The sequence below is a fragment of the Phyllobates terribilis genome, unplaced genomic scaffold (assembly GCF_046119375.1).
Source record: "Phyllobates terribilis strain yellow unplaced genomic scaffold, ASM4611937v1 Scaffold_3__8_contigs__length_932513732, whole genome shotgun sequence".
In the NCBI taxonomy this organism is placed as follows: Eukaryota; Metazoa; Chordata; class Amphibia; order Anura; family Dendrobatidae; genus Phyllobates; species Phyllobates terribilis.
The window spans coordinates 174,192,129-174,213,222 of NW_027362763.1; the positions used below are offsets into that span (position 1 = coordinate 174,192,129).

General features: G+C 45.5%; 1 protein-coding gene across 3 annotated transcripts in view; it reads right to left on the reverse strand.

The window, feature by feature from the left end:
* Positions 1-21,094, reverse strand: part of DZIP1L (DAZ interacting zinc finger protein 1 like) — a 525,484-nt gene that overhangs the window by 49,161 nt on the left and 455,229 nt on the right. The window lies entirely within an intron of this gene.

The following is a 21,094-nucleotide window of genomic DNA, read 5'->3' on the forward strand; positions in this document are numbered from 1 at the left end:
ATTTGCCCTAGTTGGTATGAAGTAAAAAAATTATCACAAGTTACATTTTGACCTTTGAGACCATTCGTCAAATCAAGGACAACTCTCATCCCCTGATTTTTTTCAACTCTTTGTCCTGGTGTTTTGCCAGAATACACCTGTGCATTATAAAGGTAAGAGCTTGTGCTGTCACATAATGCCCATATTTTTATCCCGTACTTCGCCGGCTTGCTTGGCATATACTGACGAAATGGGCACCTACCACGAAATGAAACTAGTTGCTCATCAACGGTTACTGCTTCCCCAACGTTGTACAAATGTCTGTGCTAGTATATGTGTACTGATAAGAGCAGAGAAGATAAGAACCCATCTGAAAACAAGCAGATAAGCCAGGAAGACAGACTTACTAAGCAAAAAAAAATTATTTGCAAGACTTTACAGCTCAGCTTTACAAAAAAAACGTCTTAGACAGCGCGTTCTGAGCAGTCCGTTCTGCGCATAATATACACGTGTAGTGCACACCTAGTGATCTCTCCGGATGCACTCTACATTTTAGAATAGACTGTGCACCAAAATAATCAATATAAAGCCATTTTTATGGTGCGCAGATCTCAATGCATACCCCCGGTAGAGCGCGTGTACGACCCCATTGAAATAATTTAGGAAAAAAATCAATTGATATACAATAGTAGATGCAATAAATAGACCCAACTGAGGTTATAACTCCTTTATTTCACTGAAAATATGGCCTCACAGCTGTAAAAAACGATGTTGGGTCACTATGACCCGAACACAACAAGTGTAACTTTTTGCGTGTAGCAAAAAGTAAACGGAAAAAAAAAAAAAAAAAAATACTCATAGGTAGGTCCCCAAATGAGGAAAAGTCAAGGAGTCTCAATTTTTAGAGACTTACAGAAAAAAATCTACAGGGCCACAAAAAGTCTGTTCGGGTCACTATGACCCGAACAGAACAGCAGGGTTAAATATCCAGAAGCTCTCTCTATTCAAAAGCTTCCGTTTCAAATCACCGCCTCACCTAGGTCGAAAAACCTTTTCTATCCCTGCAAATTTGAAGGAGCTTAAGTCCCCTTTATGTATAGTGGAAAAGTGTCTGGAGACTGCCGATACATTAAATGCAGCCGGATTAACGGCACCAGACAAACGTCTGTGAATCCTCTTTTTTAGTGGACCAGTTGTGCATCCCACATATTGTACAGCACAACTGATACATTCTACTAAATAAACTACTGCAGAACTGCAACAATTCATGAAACTACGGACATTAAATTGTTGTTTGGAAACCAAATGATTGAAATTTACTTTTCCTATTCTCAGCAAAAAGACAGGCTTTGTGGGGATTATGTCCCAACCTAAAAAATCCTTTCAAGGAAATCTAGGTGGAAGAAGTATTCGATTTATTTAAATGGACTGAACTAGGGGAAAGAATGCTAGCTATTGTAGGTGTCCTTGTCGCTACAAATTTGATGTCCGTTTTATGTAGGACTGTTGCAAGCCTGTCATCATGATTTAAAATTGGCAAATATTTTTTAATAATATCAGTTATCATAGAGAATTGAGGACTATAATGAGTAGAAAAAATGCCAGCAGTATTCACACTAGCATTCTGATTTTTCTCTTGTAACAATATTTTTCTATCTATATTATTGACAATGTTTACCGCACACTTCAGATATCGGTTGGACTAACCCCTTGGTTTAAATCTGTCCACAATTTTGTATGATTCAGTGGTAAATGACTCCTTTTGTGAGCTATTCCTCTTTGTTCTATTAAGCTCACCCACTGGAATGTTTTTGATGACGTGAGGAGAATGACATGAATTTGCCTTTAAAATAGAGTTAGAATCTGTAGGTTTTTTAACCCCTTTATCCCCGAGAGTGGTTTGCACGTTAATGACCAGGCCAATTTTTACAATTCTGACCACTGTCACTTTATGAGGTTATCACTCTGGAACGCTTCAACGTATTCCCCTGATTCTGAGACTGTTTTTTCATGACATATTGTACTTCATGATAGTGGTAAAATTTATTTGCTATCACTTGCGTTTATTTTTGAAAATATCAGAAATCTGGAAAAAATGTAAAAAATTTCGCAATTTTCAAAATTGTAATTTTTATGCCCTTAAATCAGAGAGACATGTCACACAAAATAGTTAATAAATAACATTTCCCACATGTCTACTTTACATCAACACAATTTTGGAAGCAAAATTTTTTTTTAGTAGGGAGCTATAAGGGTTAAAATTTGACCAGCGATTTCTCATTTTTACAAGAAAATTTACAAAACCATTTTTTAGAGACCACATCACATTTGACGTGACTTTTAGGCTATGTGCCCACGATGCAGAAATGCTCCAGATTTTTCCTGAGCATTTCTGCATCTCCCCTGGCAGAAAAAACGCATGCGGATTGTACATGCGGATTGTACATGCGTTTTTCCTGCCAGGGACATGCGGATGTGAAGCATTCTTCACATGCATTTCCGCATGCGGGTTGACAAGCACTTTCCAAGGGATTTTAGCATCACTTGGAAAGTGCTTGTCAACTTGGTCACACTATATAAATCCATGCAAACGGCATGGATTTATATAGTGTGACCCGAGAGAATGTAAACAAATAAAAATTAAATCTATACTTACCTTCCGATGGCCCCTGCAGTCTTGCTTTGCTTGATGCTGACTGCCGGCAGATCGCGGTACACTGAAGGACCTGCCGCCGTCAGCGTCGCGTGACCGTCACATGACTATGACGTCAGCGCACGTCCTTCAGTCCATCGCGATCTGCCAGCATGAGAGGAGGAGCGCAGCAGGGGCCATCAGAAGGTAAGTATCATATTTATTTTTTATTTTATTCTTTTTTTTACAGTTTCTATGGTACCCGGGTCCAGAGGAGAGTCTCGTCTCCTCTAGACCTGGGTACCATCCGCACATTGTAACGCATGGAATGCGCATCTACATATGCAGTGATGCGTAATCCATGCGTTCTAATGCAAGTCAATGGCGGCAAAAAGGCAGCACTTCCGCAAAATATTTGTGTCACTTGAGCATCCGCGATTCTCGGTGCATACCCGAGGACCCGATGCAAACTCAAGTAGAGAGCACTTGCGCTCAACATTAGTCGCTATATCATCGTCATTTTTTTTCTTTACTTCTGAAAAAATCCCAACCCCAACCCTAACCTTAGCCCAACCCTAATCCTAGCACAACCTTTGCCCAACTCTAACCCTAGCCTAACCCTAACCTAGCCCTAACCTTAGCCTAACCCTAACCCTAGTCTAACCCTAGCACAACCCTAGCACAACCCTAACCCTGGCCCAACCCTAACCCTAGCACAAACCCTAACTCTAGCCCAACCCTAACCCTAGCCCAACCCTAGCCCTAGCCCAACCCTAACCCTAGCACAACCCTAACCCTAGCACAACCCAAACACTAGCACAACCCTAACCCTAACAGAACCCTAACCCTAAGGTTTATTTTTTATGCCGTTCCTCGTGCGGTATAAGTGATTAGACGTCTTTATTCTTCGGGTCGGTGCAATTACAGCAATGCCAGATTCATATTGGGTTTTTATGATTGACAGCTGTCACACACTAAAAAAAAACATTTTTTTTGCAAAGACTAGTTTTTGCATCGCCATATTTTGCAAGCTATAATTTTTTCATATTTCGGCCGACAGAGACTTGTGACAGCTTGTTTTTTGCGGGACAAGCTGACGTATTTACCATTTTCGGGCACGTGACATTTTTTGATCGCTTTCAATTCTGATTTTTAGAAGGCAGAATAAACAAAAAACAACAATTCAGGAATTGTTTTTTTTTTTTTTTTATTCCGTTCTGCGTGTGGTAAAATTGATAAGGTAGCTTTATTCTTCGGGTCAGTACGTTTACAGCGGTACCGCATTTATATATTTTTTTATGTTTTGGCACTTTTACACAATAAAAACTATTTTATAGAAAAAAGAATTGTTTTTGCATCGCTTCATTCTGAGAGCTATAACTTTTTTATTTTTCGGCCGTTGGAGCCGTATGGCGGCTTTGTTTTTGCAGGACAAGATGTCAGTGCTGCACAGGGAGAAGTTACTTTGGTCATGCACTGCGCATGACCAAAGCAACTTCCTGCCACCTGGTGACCTGGATGTTGTCATGATGACATCGGGTCACCATGGCAACATCCGGGACCGGACTCAGATGCCGCGGGACGCTGGCAGAGAAGGTAAGTATCGCGTATACCTCCTCTTTCCACCGGAATGCTGCGATCGATTTCGATCGCAGCATTTCAGGGGTTAATGTGCCGGGAGCGGTGCGGGACCGCTTCCTGCACATAGCACCGAGTGTCAGCTGTAACAATCAGCTGACACCTGGTGGCGATCTCGCCCGCACCGCTTGTGTGCGGGCAAAATCACCAAGGTGTACTAATACTTATCAGGCCCATAAGGCCCAGGGCACAGATACCTATTAGTACGCCTTGGGCCGGAAAGGGGTTGAAAGAATAAATATCAATTTTACCTGTTATAGTATTTCCAGCTAGTGTAACGTCCAAGTAATTCATCTCGTTGGAATTCACAATATATGTAAATGATAGATTAAATTCATTATTACACAGATAAGAGATAAAATCTTTGGTTTCTTCCTCAGTAGCCTTCCAAATCATAATCAAATCATCTATATATCTGCTGTAAAAATCTATAAGATGGCCAAAAACATATTTTTCCAAAAATAAATATGACTCCTCCCAGAGTCATGACTATGGGAGTCATGGGATAGCATACTTTCTTGGCTGTTCTCCTGCAGGTTTTAATTGCAAGCACTTGTTATGGTAAATATTTATACTTTGCTTTATTGTTTAGACAATTCATATATCTTTGATAATTTTGTATTTTAATATTAGCTTTATAAGTGTTATTCTTAAAAGCAGGGTGTCGTCTCTGATATAGAGATGCATTAAAGCCTTCCTTTGTTTCTGAACGTATAGTAAACTAGATATAACCAGCCTCCTAAGGAATGCAGCAGAAGACATGATTTATGAATTTGTTTTTCCCAACTTATCTCCCTTTTTAGGTAACGTAATATAAGCCACTCCCACTTTCCTTCTCTTTGTGGTTTGTAATAAAAACTTGTAATAAGGCAACTGAGACTCAGACAAGTCTGGGACACAGAATTGGTTGTGTGTTCGCTTTTCTCCGATCGATAGACTCCCTGATTTGATCAAAACTGGCAAATGTGTGAAACCCTTTGGAGTTTCTACTTAAACTTTCTATACATGTCTCCACATCACACTAGAGAACATAATTTTTGTGGCCCTTGGCAATAAAGCTCATGGACCATTTACCATTTTGACAAAAAAAACACCACCCTCATGACGGAGCATCCATGCTCCAAATCTTATAATTATAATTTGAATTGTCAGGCAATAAAGATCTCACCCATGAAATAATTAATTCTATTTTGTCTCCAAATTTTTTTTTAAATCATTCATATTTGACTTGCTAACATGGTATCACTATCTGTTTTGGGTTACATCTTGTGATAGGCGAGCACTAAAATGCTCGGGTGCTAGATGCTCGGGTCGAGCACATTGGAATGCTCGGGTGCTCGACCTGAGTAACGAGCCCAATGTAAGTCTATGGAAAACTCCAGCATTTTTCAGGCGGCTCCCCCCGGCAGTCTGCAGAGGGTCTAAAAATTGCCCAAATCGATGGGAACAGTGCTCAAATTACATGGGAACAGCATGGGGAAGACGCCTGGAAGCATTTCTGACTCCTAGATCACTTTTGTCAACAACGTTGTCAGAGGTATTACGGTCTCACAATAAAACATACAAAAACGAAGCCAAAATGGATTTCCGTGGGAAATATGTTAAGGAACATCCTTTCCAGGGTAATGACTTGTATATAAAGCAAAATAAATAACCAAAAACAAAAGTACTCCTTCACACCTCGGGCTATGTTCACACTTAGCATTTTTGATGAGTTTTTGCACTTTTGCATTGCTTTCAACCGTGACAAATGCAATCACAAGGAAATGTCATTTTAACATTTTACAACCTTATCTTGCCATGTGGTGTGTGAGATATCATCAGACACATCGTGTTTCATTTATGAAGGAGGGACTCTGAAAGTCACAAAGCCTATTTTTATAGGGCCATCAAGCGGCTTTTACTATTCTTAAAGGGCCAGCAGTAGGCCCTCAATATTCTTAGAGAGCCATCAGCCGACTATGTTTTATTGTTCCCATTACTAAAGAGTGGGTCTCCTATACTGTTATTTAATATGTAGTGAGTGGCAGGGCTGCCCAAAATTTGGACGCACCCCAATACCACTTTGAAAATTTGGATGCATCCCAATACTCCTTTGAAGAGACTTAGAGGAGGGCCTCCTGAAAACAATGTTTCCGTTATTAGGAAGTAGGCCTCCCATAGTGTTTGCCAATGCAGTGAATGCAAGGGTTGCCAAAAATTTAGAGGCACTCTAATGCCCCTTGGAATAGACGTGGAGGTCACAAGGCGTCCTGGAAATAATGTTCCCATTATTAGGAAGTGGGTCTCCTATTATGCTTGCCTATGCAGTGAATGCAAGGGTTGCCAAAAATTTGGAGGCACTCCAATGCCCCTTGGAGGAGACGTAGAGGAGGGCCTCCTGAAAAAAAATGTTCCCATTATTAGGAAGTGGGTCTCCCATTGTGTTTGCCTATGCAGTGAATGCAAGGGCTGCCAAAAATTGGGAGGCACTCCAATTCACCTTGGAAGAGACGTGGAGGACGGCCTCATAAAAAATGTTCCCATTAGAAAGGAGCGGGTCTCCTATACTTGTAATGCCCATGCACTAAGTGTATAGGCTGACAAACATTTACCTCTGGGGTGTATACATGAACATACGGTATACATTTTTTTTTTTACGGGCATCATAAACAACCTTTAAAAAAATTATGTGGGTGTTGCATCACGGATCATGGTCACCCTGGTGATATGGTGGTGGAGGATGAAGATGAGGAGAAGGAGGACAAGAGCAAATAGCCAAAATCAGGAAGCGTATACCCATGTGTGTGTGTGAAGAGGTGCATGGGAATACACCGCCCAAAAAAAGACACTGGATTTGAGTTTATGTTACGCTGCTATCATTCGGTGGTGTTGAGAAGTCTGGCCCAATCCAGCCCTTGTTCATTTTTATAAGAGTCAGCCTGTCAGCATTTTCAGTTTACAGGGGGATGCGCTTATCAGTTATAATTCCACCAGCGGCACTAAAAACCCGCTCTGATAAAATGCTGGCGGCAGGGCAGGCCAGGACTAGTGTTGAGCCACCCCCGTAGCGTTCGAGTTCAGTTCGGTTCGTCGAACACCGGTGTGTTCGCCGAACTGTTCGTCGAACTGTTCGTCGAACACCTTCGAACACCGTTAAAACCAATGGCAGGCAAACAAAAACACATAGAAACACATAGAAAACACCTTCAAAGGTGTCCAAAAGCTGACAAACTGCTTAGAAGACACAACTAACACATGGAAAAGTGACAAGTACATATAGTCATGCGAAAAGAAAAGAGGTGGAGGAGTAAAAGGAGGGGGAGACACAGATATAGGCATGTCATGCCCTTCTAAAATCCAAAAAGTGAGAAGCCGACACGTTCAGTCCGCTCCTGCCCGTGCCACCTCCACGTCGCCGGGTTTGTGCCAGAGCCGCGGTGAACCCTGACGGCCAGCCCCCCTCTCCCAATACTGGTGCCTGTCCGCTGGTGGGTCGAGCGAGCCCCCCTGTGGTGGAGGAAGCTCTAAGCTTTTTAATTTAAATTGTCTCTCTAATATGAATGAATACACTTTAAATCCATTTACAAGGATCTATTGGAGGGCAAATCTCATGCCAGCAGCCGCGTAATTCCAGCTCCAGTAGCGTCCACTAAAGCTGCTGCAGTTAAAAAGCTTTTATAAGGATCGAGCTCGGCTGTCCACCGCAAGGCATCCTACTGCCAGTCCCAGCCCCTATGCCTTGGGGTGCCTCCTGATGCTCCTCACTGAGTATCCCGTGGTCCCGAAGCATTTCCTTTGAAAAAATTAAGTGTCCAAACTACAGGTGGTGTAGCTTGCTTAACAGCCGGGATAATCCGCTGACTAGCAGACACTGCTACTAGGCACAAAGTATTTCCTGGGCTAGATGCAGTTAAAAATTTGTAATTAGATACTCTCGTTGGATGCTGAGAAAGCATTCCATAGAGTCTCCTGGCACGCCATATATGATTCTCTTAAAAAGCTTGGGGTAGGGGTCTAGGGGACCCTTTTATAGCCAAAATCACGGCCCTGTATCGCAATACGTCACCTAGGCTGAAGATAAATGGAACTGTAGCACCCTGAGGGCTCGGATGCTACAGAGGTATTGCACCTCACCCAGAGGTGTGATATCTCACTCTCAGGTAAGGATGTAGTGTGGATCAGGACCCGACACCTGCATGCATTACACCACATTGCCGTGGGGCAGGGCGACCAATATGCCCCTGAGATGGGCACGACAGTCCCTGTCCCTGGCTGGAGTGGGGGGAGGGAACACTGAGGAAGGGGAACCCTGTAGTGCAGGAGCAGGGAGGAAGCAGTTCCTGGGTGCATTGAGAAGGGAGTATAAAAGGTGGGCACCATCTTAGTTCAGTGCAGAGAAGTCTGAGCAGAAGTGGCAGGGAGCAGGGGCTCTGCATGAGCTCTGCTCCGGAGGCGGGCCTAGTAACAGAGGCCCAGGCCTGGAAGAGGGAGAAGGAAGGAAGAGGAGCGGAGAAGGCTCCAGGAATGAGGAACGAAGGGATCCCAGGGGTGCGGACGGGCGAGTCGCCACCGCACGCCCGAATCCACCTGCGTGGAGGGGTCAGGCCAAAGGGGGAGACCGGTCCCCGAAACTAGTGGAGGCAGGAAACGACCCTCAGCTAGAAACAGGAGGCTGTGACATTTTATGTGGCGCAGCCCCTCGCTACACCCGCTAGGAAGGCACCACATAGGGTCAGGGAAACTGGCGCCAAGTTTACCAAGAGGAGGCCCGAGGCAGCCGGACAGAAGGGTTGGTAAGAAAGGCCAGACAAAGGACACACAAAGGGGGTCCTGTGAAGCGCTCCAAAGTTATCTGGGAGTTGTCTGAGCCCCTCACCTGGTGAGCACAGTACGACGTGGGCAGCCGTTACCTGCAGACGTGGTCTGGATAATAAGAACTGTGAGTAAAGGCCCTGGACTGCATCACTGACTCCGTGTCGTTACTGCTGCTGCCCTGCACCATCACCCCCATCCTCCGCATACACTGCCCTGAGGCTATACTCCTCCCGTGGGGAGTTATGCTACGCTCTGCTGCACCCACAACACCAGCCTCAGTGGTCTGCCCTGGAGCGGCGGTTCACTCTGACCGCAATCCACGGGTGGCGTAGTCGGACATTTAAACATCAAAACCACATAAATAGTTCCGCCACTGGTTTGACCGCCCTGAGCCACGGAACCGGGTCGCCGCCACGGAGACTACAACCACCAGCATCCACCAAAAAGGGTCCGGCTCCGGGTGTCCCAAGGCCCAGGGGGCGCGTCAGAACATTTTCATCACCTTTCACAATCACCAATGGGACAAGGCAGGGATGTTCTCTGTCCCCTCTCTTATACATCCTAGTGACGGAGCTCCTGCTCTCATCAATTCGCCATAACCCCAATATTAGGTGGATTGAGGTGGGAGGCACCGAGTACAAGTGCTCTCTATTTGCTGATGATGTCCTACTATATATCACTCAATCACATATATCCATCCATGCTGTTATGGCTGAAATAGATCACTTTGTTACATGGTCAAATTTTAAAATCAATGCAGCGAAGTCTGAGGCCCTCGATGTCTCCCTCCCCAAATCCATATAGGATTCCATCCAGTCCAACTTTCCCTTTGCCTGGCCCTCACAGGGTATCAAATACTTAGGAATTCCTATTCATAGAGACCTCTCCCATCTATGTTATCTTAATTTTGGGCCCTTTATTGAACAACTCCATACAGACCACGGTTGGCAAGTTAGAACTGTAAGATTCACTACGTGAACCACTGGTGTTTTGTGGAAAAGCACATGTACACTGTGTTCCAAATTATTATGCAAAAAGTGTTTAGGAGTGATAAGGGAAGAATTTGTTTGTTTGTCAGTTAAACTCATTGATGGTGATGTGTGTCAGGGCTCTTTATATCACTGTAAGCAATTGCAGACACCTGTGCTAATTAGTTTGGCAGGTGTGTCCAATGAAAGGCAAGACTACTTAAGAAGGCTGTCTCACATTATTAAGCAGCCTACATTTTCTGCCAAAATGGAAAAGAAAAAGGATGTGTCGGCTGCTGAGAAGCAACAAATTGTGGAGTGTTTAGGTCAAGGCATGACTACAATCAACATTGTGCGATGATCAGGATGAAGTGTCTTGGCAATCAAGAAGTATGTAGCTGATTCACAGTACACACGTGTGCGTGCTGATAAGGGCAAATTGAGGACTCTTTCCTACAGGCAATTACGTCAGGTTGAAAGAGCAGTGGCAAAAAAGCCTTGTCATAGCAGCAGACAAGTTTTTGAAGCTGCTGGTGCCTCCAACGTCCCCCGAACAACAAGATGCAGGGTCCTTCAGAGGTTTGCAGCTGTGCATACGCCATCCTGTCGACCTCCTCTATCCACTTCACACAAGCAGAAACGGCTCCAGTGGGCCAAACATTACATGAAGACTGATTTCAAAACTGTTTTGTTCACGGATGAGTGCCGTGCAGCGCTCGATGGTCCAGATGGATGGAGTGGAGGATGGCTGGTTGATGGACACCCCACGCAAACACGGCTACAGCGCCAACAAGGAGGAGGTGGAGTAATGTTTTGGGCTGGAATCATGGGGAGAGAGATTGTCGGCCCCTTTAGGATCCCTGAAGGCGCTAAAGATGAACTCCATAATGTATGTGGATTTTCTCAAACAGCACTTCCTGCCATGGTTCAAGAAGAAGAACCGTGTATTTCACAGCAAGATCATTTTTTTGCATGATAATGCACCATCTCATGCTGCACATAAAACATCTGCATCTCTGGCTGATATGGGCATAAAAGGGGACAAACTTATGGTGTGACCCCGATGCTCCCCTGACCTCTAACCCATTCAGAACCTTTGGAGCATCATTAAAAGGAGTGTCTATGATGGCGGGAGGCAGTTCACATCTAAGCAACAGCTCTGGGAGGGTATTCTGTCCTCATGCAAAACAATTGAAGCAGAAACCATCCAAAACCTGACAAATTCAATGGACGAGAGAGTTCAGAAGCTCCTTTCGAACAAGGGGTCCTATGTGAAAATGTAACATCACCTAGAATAAAGTTTTGAGTTGAAAACTGTTTGATTTCAGTTTCTAACAACCTGCTAATGCTTATAATTTCAAAAATGACCATTTTTTTGGTCTTTATTAAAATGAAAAGGTTGATCGAAAAGTTTGGGGGATCTAAGAGTGTGGCAACCCAGTAGTCATGATTACTTCGAATTCTGACAATATGAGGGTCATGCTGCAGGTAGTGCAGCAAGAAGGCACTTATGTGTCTTGCGCATCTCGGAGCCCCAAAATTATTTTCCGGGCTAGATGCAGCTAAAAATTATTATTAATTTTAAATCTGGTGAAGCTTTAGTATAGATGGCCTAATAGGATCAGTGCTGCACACTGCTACAAAGCCCAAATTATTTTCCAGTCAAGATACAGATAAACATGATTAGTAATTTTAAATCTGGTGGAGCTTATTATAGATGGCCTAATAGAATCAGTGCTGCACACTGCTACAAAGCCCAAATTATTTTCCAGCCAAGAAACAGATAAACATGATTAGTAATTTGAAAGCTTAAAACGGTTGGTAGGGTGATTTTAACCAATCATCAAGCTTTTACTCTCCCCAGGATGACACAGGGGTAGAAAAGTCGTTTCGGATCCATGATTTGTTCATCTTTATGAACGTGAGTCTGTCTACATTATCAGTGGAGAGCCGCGTGCGCTTATCTGTCAGCACACCACCAGCAGCGCTGAACACACGTTCAGACAGAACGCTGGCTGCGGGGCATGACAAGATCTCCAAGGCGTAAGTGGCTAGCTCCGGCCATTTATCCAGATTGGAAGCCCAAAAAGATCAAGGGTCCAGTGACACAGTCATGGCTTCAATGTTTACTTGGAGATACTCCTGTACCATCGTCTCTAGGCGTTGACTATGTGTCAGACTTCTTGTCTCCTGTGGCCTTGCAAAGGATGGGCTAAAAAAGTGGTGAAATGATTCCGCAAAATTGATGTTACCAGCAGATACTGTGGTTCTGTTACGGTTTGAGTGTTGAACACTTGACGGTCCCACGGTTGGCAAGTTGGAACTGTGAGATTCACTACGTGCACCACTGGTATTTTGTGGAAAAGCACATGTAAGATTCTGCAACAGTCTCTGCTGATACTCCTGCATGCGTGCATCCCTTTCTATGGCAGGAATAATTTCTGCAAATTTACTTTTGTACCGGGGATCTAACAGTGTGGCAACCCAGTAGTCAGGATTATTTCTAATTCTCACAATTCGAGGGTCATGTTGCAGGTAGTGCAGCAAGAAGGCACTCATGTGTCTTGCGCATCCAGGAGCACCAAGTCCCTGTTGTGTTGGTAGCGAGGTAACAATCATGCTTCCTTCCTCTGTCCTCTCCCCCCAACCTCGCACAACAGAAATGTGATCAAGGTCTCCCTCATCTGATGAGTCTTCCATCAGTTCGTCCTCCACTTCTTCCTGGGCTCCTGCACCTTCCTCACTAGTTTGGCTGCTACCATGCGCCCTGGTAAAACCATCTCCCCCACCCTCACATGCCTGCCGCCTTGGTGCTGCCGACCGTCTGGACCTTGCAGATGTTAGCCCTTCCGCATACAACTCCTCCTCCTCTACTTCCTCCACCTCCTCTTGTGCCACCACCTGACTCCGAATTCTGTTTAACATGTGCTCCAGCATGTAAATCACCGGAATAGGCATGCTGATAATGGCATCGTCAGCACTAAACATCTTCGTCGCCATTTCAAAACTGTGCAGAAGGGTGCATAGGTCCCTGATCTGAGACCACTCCTCCAGCGTGATTTGCCCCACCTCTGGATCTCGTTGGCCCAGGCTATACGTCAGAACGTATTGCACCAGGGCTTGTCGGTGCTGCCACAGTCGCTGCAACATGTGCAGAGTTGAATTCCACCGGGTAGGCACATCGCATTTTAGCCGGTGAAGTGGCAGGCCCAACGACTTCTGTAGAGATGTAAGTCGCTGAGCTGCGGGATGCGAACGGCGGAAGTGAGCACACAGCGACCGTGCCCTCTGCAGAAGGCCATCTAGTCTGGGATAGTGGGCTAAAAATTGCTGGACAACCAGGTTCAACACGTGAGCCATACAAGGCACGTGTGAGACATTGCCCCGGCGAAGGGCCGCACCCAGGTTTGCAGCATTGTCGCACACGGCCTTCCCTGGTTTCAGGTCCAGTGGAGACAACCATTCATGAAATTGGTTCTCCAGAGCTGACCACAACTCCTCAGCTGTGTGACTCACATTTCCCAGACATTTCAATGTAAAAACCGCCTGATGACGTTGAGCCCTACTGCCAGCATAGTAAGGAGGTGTGCAGGATCCCTTCTGCGCAGTTAGAAAGCTTGTGGCATGACCAGACAGGCTTTGGGTGCAGGTGGAAGACCGAGAGGAGGTTGAGGAGGCAGAAGCAGTGGAGGAACTTTGACATAAAGAGGATTGACGCACAACTCGTGGGGACGGCAAGACTTGGACAGCAGCCCCTTGTCCTGCTGTCACCATAGTTACCCAGTGCCCAGTCAGCGACATGTAACGCCCCTGTCCATGCCTACTCGTCCAAGTGTCTGTGGTGAAATGCACCCTGTCACACACAGAGTTTCTCAAAGAAGCGGTGATGTTGTGTGCGACATGCTGGTGGAGCGCAGGCACACCTTTCTTTGAGAAGTAGTGCCGACTGGGCATCTGGTACTGGGGCACTGCGACGGACATAAGGTCTCGAAAATCCTCTGTGTCCACCAGGCGGAAAGGCAGCATTTCTGTAGCCAAGAGCTTGCAGGTGGTGAAATTCAACCTCTTAGCTTTCTCATGGCTAGGAGGAAATGGTCTTTTACTTGTCCACATCTGAGGGACCGAGGGCTGGCTATTGTGCTTAGACGGGGTTGATAAGGGTGTCCCCGGCAAACTGCCGGTCTGTGAGGAAGATGCAGGCGGACATGTTAGGTTGCCTTGATCCAAAGGTGGTGCTATCGATGTCGGACAGCGCTCAACACCAGCTGGTGTTACCACCTCCAAAGAAAATGATGACCTGCCAATCACGCTGGCTGTTGCGGGTAAAGAGGTGGCAGGTCTGCGCCCCAAAACAGGTGTGACTGCTGTCCCCCCAGTCACAGAGGATGAAGAGGCCGCGGATGCACAAGATATGGCAGACGGTGCTTGGCCCGGCCGGCTAGGCCGCATTGTAGCACACTGAGCTTCCCACTGCAACTTATGCTTCATGTCCATGTGCCGGTTCATGCATGAAGTACTCAAACTATGTATTTTTTGGCCTCTACTTAGCTTTTGCTGACAAATGTTACAGATAACACGAGTTGGGTCATCTTTATCGATCTGAAAAAATGCCCAGGCTATGCAAGGCTTAGCACCCATGCGACCTGAAGAGCCACCACGACTTGTGGTGAGAGGCAGAGTTGTGTTTGAGGATGCAGTTGTTGACGTGCTTCCAGTACTACGTCTCTGTCCAGGAAGGCGCAACCTGACCTCGTCGTCACTAGCATCTTCCTCCACCTCCTCTGCTGACCTCATCTCTTGGCTGACTGTGGGTTGACAGTAAGTGGGATCTCCAACCTCATCATCATCACCCTGTGCGTTATCACACCCGTCGTCCTCAGAGCCAACCTGTTCCTGCCCTGACAAAAAACTAAAGTTGTCGCTCCAATCAGGTATTTGAGTCTTATCATCGTCTTCCTCATTGTCTCCACCAACAGGAGTTACAGATTGGGAATGAGGGTCTACATTATGGTCAGAACCTTCTGCGTCTGGTCCTGGATCCGACTCATAAAGATTCTGGGCATCAGTGCAGATCATTTCCTCGTCTGGATTCACAGAAGCGCTGGAGTCGACCTCTGATTCCCAGGCTATAGTATGAGTAAACAGCTCTGCAGACTCAACCATCTGTTCTACCTCATACTCAGACGGGCAGCTGGAGATTTGGGAGCTGTGAGGAAGCAAGTGCGATTGGGGTGACACCTTTGAGGACTGGAGTATTTGTGATGTTAAAGTTGATGTGGAGGAGAGCCCACTTAAAGGAGCACTTGATATCCGTTGAAGCACCTGCTGTTTTTGTGCCTCATCTGGAATTTGTAGCGATTGGCATGGCCGTAAGAAAGGGATCTTATCACATTGTCCGCTAAAAGAAGTAGACATTTTAGTTTGGCTGGAAGATGGTTTTTCTTCTGCAGATGTTACTGTTGCTTTAACACCTACCCCACGGACACAACCTTTTTTCCCCTTCCGAACACGCCTATTCCCCTTTCCACCAGCAGCAGGCCTTTTTCCACTCATTTTGGTGGTTAACTAATTCACAACTCTGGAGTTGTTTGCACAAAAAAAACAATGGATGGGAACCGAGCAGAGCTGAGTGGCCAAACTGTGGTATTAGGCCAAAACTATTGGCTATGTTAGATGCAGAAAAAAATTGTATTCAATTTGCAACCTGATGGAGGTCAGTATAGATGGACTAATAGAACAAGTCCCACACACAGCTAGAAGCCCAAATATTTTTTCAGAGGTAGATGCAGAAAAATTTTTTATTCAGTTTGCAACCTGATGGAGGTCTGTATAGATGTATTAATAGAACAAGTCCCACACACAGCTACAAGCCCAATATTTTTTCAGAGGTAGATGCAGAAAAAAAATATATTCAGTTTGCAACCTGATGGAGGTCAGTATAGATGGACTAATAGAGAAAGTCCCACACACTGCTAGAAGGCCAAATATTTTTTCAGAGCTAGATGCAGACAAAAAATTATTTTGAATTTGCAACCTGATGGAGGTCAGTATAGGTGGACTAATAGAACAAGTCCCACACACTGCTAGAAGGCCAAATATTTTTTCAGAGCTAGATGCAGAAAAAAATTATATTCAGTTTGCAACCTGATGGAGGTCTGTATAGATGGATTAATAGAACAAGTCCCACACACAGCTAGAAGCCCAAATATTTTTTCAGAGGTAGATGCAGATAAAAATTATTTTTTATTTGCAACCTGATGGAGGTCAGTATAGATGGACTAATAGAGAAAGTCCCACACACTGCTAGAAGGCCAAATATTTTTTCAGAGCTAGATGCAGATAAAAATTATTTTTAATTTGCAACCTGATGGAGGTCAGTATAGATGGACTAATAGAACAAGTCCCACACACAGCTAGAAGCCCAAATATTTTTTCAGAGGTACTGTAGATGCAGATAAAAATTATTTTTAATTTGCAACCTGATGGAGGTCAGTATAGATGGACTAATAGAGAAATGCCCACACACTGCTAGAAGGCCAAATATTTTTTCAGAGCTAGATGCAGATAAAAATTATATTCAATTTGCAACCTGATGGAGGTCAGTATAGATGGACTAATAGAGAAAGTCCCACACACTGCTAGAAGGCCAAATATTTTTTCAGAGCTAGATGCAGATAAAAATTATATTCAATTTGCAACCTGATGGGAGTCAGTATAGATGGACTAAAAGAACAAGTCCCACACACAGCTAGAAGCCCAAATATTTTTTCAGAGGTACTGTAGATGCAGATAAAAATTATTTTTAATTTGCAACCTGATGGAGGTCAGTATAGATGGACTAATAGAGAAAGTCCCACACACTGCTAGAAGGCCAAATATTTTTTCAGATCTAGATGCAGATAAAAATTATTTTTAATTTGCAACCTGATGGAGGTCAGTATAGATGGACTAATAGAGAAAGTCCCACACACTGCTAGAAGGCCAAATATTTTTTCAGAGCTAGATGCAGAAAAAAATTATATTCAGTTTGCAACCTGATGGAGGTCAGTATAGATGGACTAATAGAGAAAGTCCCACACACTGCTAGAAGGACACATATTTTTTCAGAGGTAGATGCAGAAAAAAATATATTCAGTTTGCAACCTGATGGAGGTCTGTATAGATGGATTAATAGAACAAGTCCCACACACAGCTAGAAGCCCAATATTTTTTCAGAGGTAGATGCAGAAAAAAATATATTCAGTTTGCAACCTGATGGAGGTCAGTATAGATGGACTAATACAACAAGTCCCACACACAGCTAGAAGCCCAATATTTTTTCAGAGGTAGATGCAGAAAAAAATATATTCAGTTTGCAACCTGATGAAGGTCAGTATAGATGGACTAATACAACAAGTCCCACACACAGCTAGAAGCCCAATATTTTTTCAGAGCTAGATGCAGAAAAAAATTATATTCAATTTGCAACCTGATGGAGGTCAGTATAGATGGACTAATAGAATGATGCTATGCCCAAAAGATTTTACTTCACTAGGTGCAGTAAAAAAATTGGTATTCTATACACAGGTGGTATATCTTGCAACACAGATAGGCTACTCCACTGACTAACACACTCTGCAATAGGCCAAAAAGGATTAGCTTTGCTAGATTCAGCCAAATGCTGTGAAAAAAACTTGCACAGCACTGGCACAGACCTGCCTGGCAAAAACTGATAGGAACTGATGTAACCTAGTCCTGAAAAGGACTCCAATTACAATTAGTCTTTACTCCCACAATCTATCTATTTAAGAGCACAGACCTGCCTGATAAAAGTCGTAGGAAATGCTGTAACCTAGTCCTTAAAAGGACTGCAATCACAACTATTCCCTACTCCCAAGCTATCTGTAGATTTGTGCGAAAATTGGCTTGAAATTAACAAGGTATAGCGCACACAGCAACAGCGGTGCCGTCTAACACGCAGCTGCAGCAGTGAGAAAATGGTGGCGACGGGGAAAATGGCTTGGTCTTATAGGGCAAGGACATGTGACATATACTGCCAATGACACATGCCCTTGCTTGTGTGAAAAAAAGCACTTCGCTCCGTGTGTGCGCTGCTGATAGGCTGACAGATTGCACCTCCCCACTGTAAATGCGGGAAAGAGAAAAAAAAAATGGAGATCTTCATTGTTCCTGCAGAGATCCATCCCCTGCCCCTCCCCCCACCCCGCTGTACACTCAAACTGCGTATTAACATTAATTTTCATCATTACTGAGAAAAAATCCAGTTATGATTTTGGTGCACGAACAGTTATCGAACATAACCTCGAACAGCCGAATTTTTCTCAAATTGTTCGTGTTCGCCGAACGGCTCGAACACCGCCCAAAACAGCTCGAATTTGAGATTGGCGAACAGTTCGAGTAGAACAACGCTCATCTCTAGCCAGGACCCCCAAGGCATAGAGAGCCAGTTCATTCCACGTATCCTGCTTGGATACCCAATAATTATAAGGCACAAAGGAATCACGGAGGACGTTGGTACGGTCAGCAAGGTACTCCCTCAGCATCTTCCCAAAATTTGCACTCCTTGTGAGAGTACTCCGCGTCTCAGGGCCTGTGTGATGAGAGGGGCCTAGAAAATTCTCCCAGAAATTTGACATTGTTCCCCTGCCTCTGCTGGATTGAAGTTGTGTCTCTCTCTCCTGTACTCCTTGGTTGTCAAACTAACTGTGACCTCTGCCGCCAGCGTTTTCAGATAGGAATTTTTTTAATAGTTCTGCAACAAGGGCCTTCTGGTACTGCCCCATTTTTGTAGACCTGTCCGCCTCAGGAATAAGAGATATAAATTTCTCCTTGTAGCGTGGATCTAGAAGTGTCACCAACCAGTAATGACTGTCACCCAAAATTTTGAGAACGTGAGGGTCATGGGAAAGGCAGAGTAACAAACTCAGCCATGCGTGCCAGACTGCTAACAGGCAAGACTTCCATGTCCTCACCAAGAGGATGACTGACCATGCTCTCTTCCTCCTCCTCTCTGTCCTCTGGCCATCCATGCTGAACAGACGGTATGACAGTTGTGCAGGTAGTACCGTCTATAGCGCATGAAACTAGCTCCTGTTCTTCCTCCTCCTCCTCTTCTCATTGTCACCCAATCCACGTTGAGATGAGATGAGGCTGGGCTGTGTGTAATTACCTTGTGTGGTTCCTTGCTCCATCTTATCGTGCTCCACCTGCAATTCATCCTCTTTGATTGTAAGCAGAGAGCATTTCAGAAGACAGAGAAGCGGGATGGTGTTGCTAATTATGGCGTCATCGCCGCTCACCATCTTGGTGGAGTCCTCAAATTTTGGAGGATGGTACATATGTCTGACATCCATGTCCACTCCTGAGGTCTTATGTGTGGAGTCTGAACTGAATACCGACGGCCTTGTTGATGCTGGTACTCAACAACTGCCCTCTTCTGTTCACACATCCTTCCCAATATCTGCAGTGTAGAGTTCCAACGCGCGGGGACATCACACACCAGTCTGTGAGCCGGAAGCTGCAAACGCTGCTGAAACACGGCAAGGGCGCGCGGAAACTGTAGTTGACTTTCTAAAATGGGCACACAGGCAGCATACTTTAACAAGCAGATCCGGCAGCTCCGGGTAGGATTTGAGAAACTGCTGAACCACAAGGCTAAGCAAATGGGCCAGACATGGTACGTGTGTGCGCTCGCCTCGCCTCAGAGCTGCCACCAGGCTCCGGCCATTGTCACACACGACCATGCCTGGCTGTGGGTTCAGCGGTGTGAGCCACAGATCTGCCTGCTCTTTCAGAGCTGTCCACAACTCTTCAGCATTGTGCGGTTTGTCACCTAAGCATATTAGCTTCACCACAGCCTGTTGTCGCTTGGCCGAGGCAGTGCTGCAGTGCTTCCAGCTTGTGACTGATGTGGTCATTTCGGAGATGGAGGTTGAAGAGGAGGAGGAGGCTGAGGAGGATGAGGTGCAGGAGCTGTTGACTGTGGGGGCAACCCTGATTGACCTAGGGCCCGCAATCCTTGGCGTCAGGACGTGTTCTGTCCCAAGGTCTGACTGAGTCCTGGCTTTCACTATGTTAACCCAGTGTGCCATCAGCAAGATTTACCATCCCTGCCCACAAGCACTTGTCCACGTGTCCGTGGTTAGGTGGACTTTCCCGGTAACTGCGTTGTTGAGGGCACGGCTAATCAGTTTGTGGAATGCTTCCGTCTCCATAAGCCTAAAAGGCAATATTTCGAGAGCAAGCAGTGGGAAATGTGGGAATTTAGTAGTGTGGCCTGTGGGGCGTTGGCTGCGTATCTGCGCTTGCGTTTCAAGGTCTGGGGTATGGACAACTGAACGCTGCGCTGGGACAAGGACGTGGACGTGCTTCCTGATGCTGCTACTTGAGAGTGTGCAATGGCAGGTGCAGGGCAGGAGGCATCTTCGCATGCACTATGGACAGTGGATTGGCTTGCATGCATAACAGTGGAAAAAGCAATGGTACCACCCGCAGACACTGTTCCTGGACCCTGGGGTTCGGCCCACAAAGTCGGGTTGCTGCCATGTGCCTGATCATGCTGGTGGTGGTCAGGCTGCTAGTTTTGCCACCCCTGCTGATGCTGGCCTGGCAGGTGGTGCAAATGGCCTTTTTGGGTTTATCGGCAGAGTCTTTAAAAAACAACCAGACTCGGGAAGACCTAACAGTTGTACTGGCAACTTTTTTCGTGTTGGTGTTACGGGGAACTGTTGCCTGCCTTCTTTCTGCAGCCCCCACACTGCTTCTTCCTGCCTGTTGGGGTGCTCTGCCTCCCTTCCCCTGTGTGCTGCTGTCCTCACTCTGCATGTCCTCTTGCCAGGTGGGTCAGTTACTATATCATCCACAAACTCGTCTTCCACTTCCGCACCCTGGTGCTCCTCCTGACTTTCTGGCAATTGTTTCTCATCATCGTCCACCTCTTGTGACACTTTCCCACCGTCGCCTTCGTGTGACTGTGGCTGCTCAAATATTTGCATGTTGATCCCTGCATGTCTAAAGAGCGGCAAACATGCAGGGAGGGGACCCGAGCATCCGCCCGAGCATCTCGCATGTACTCGGCGAG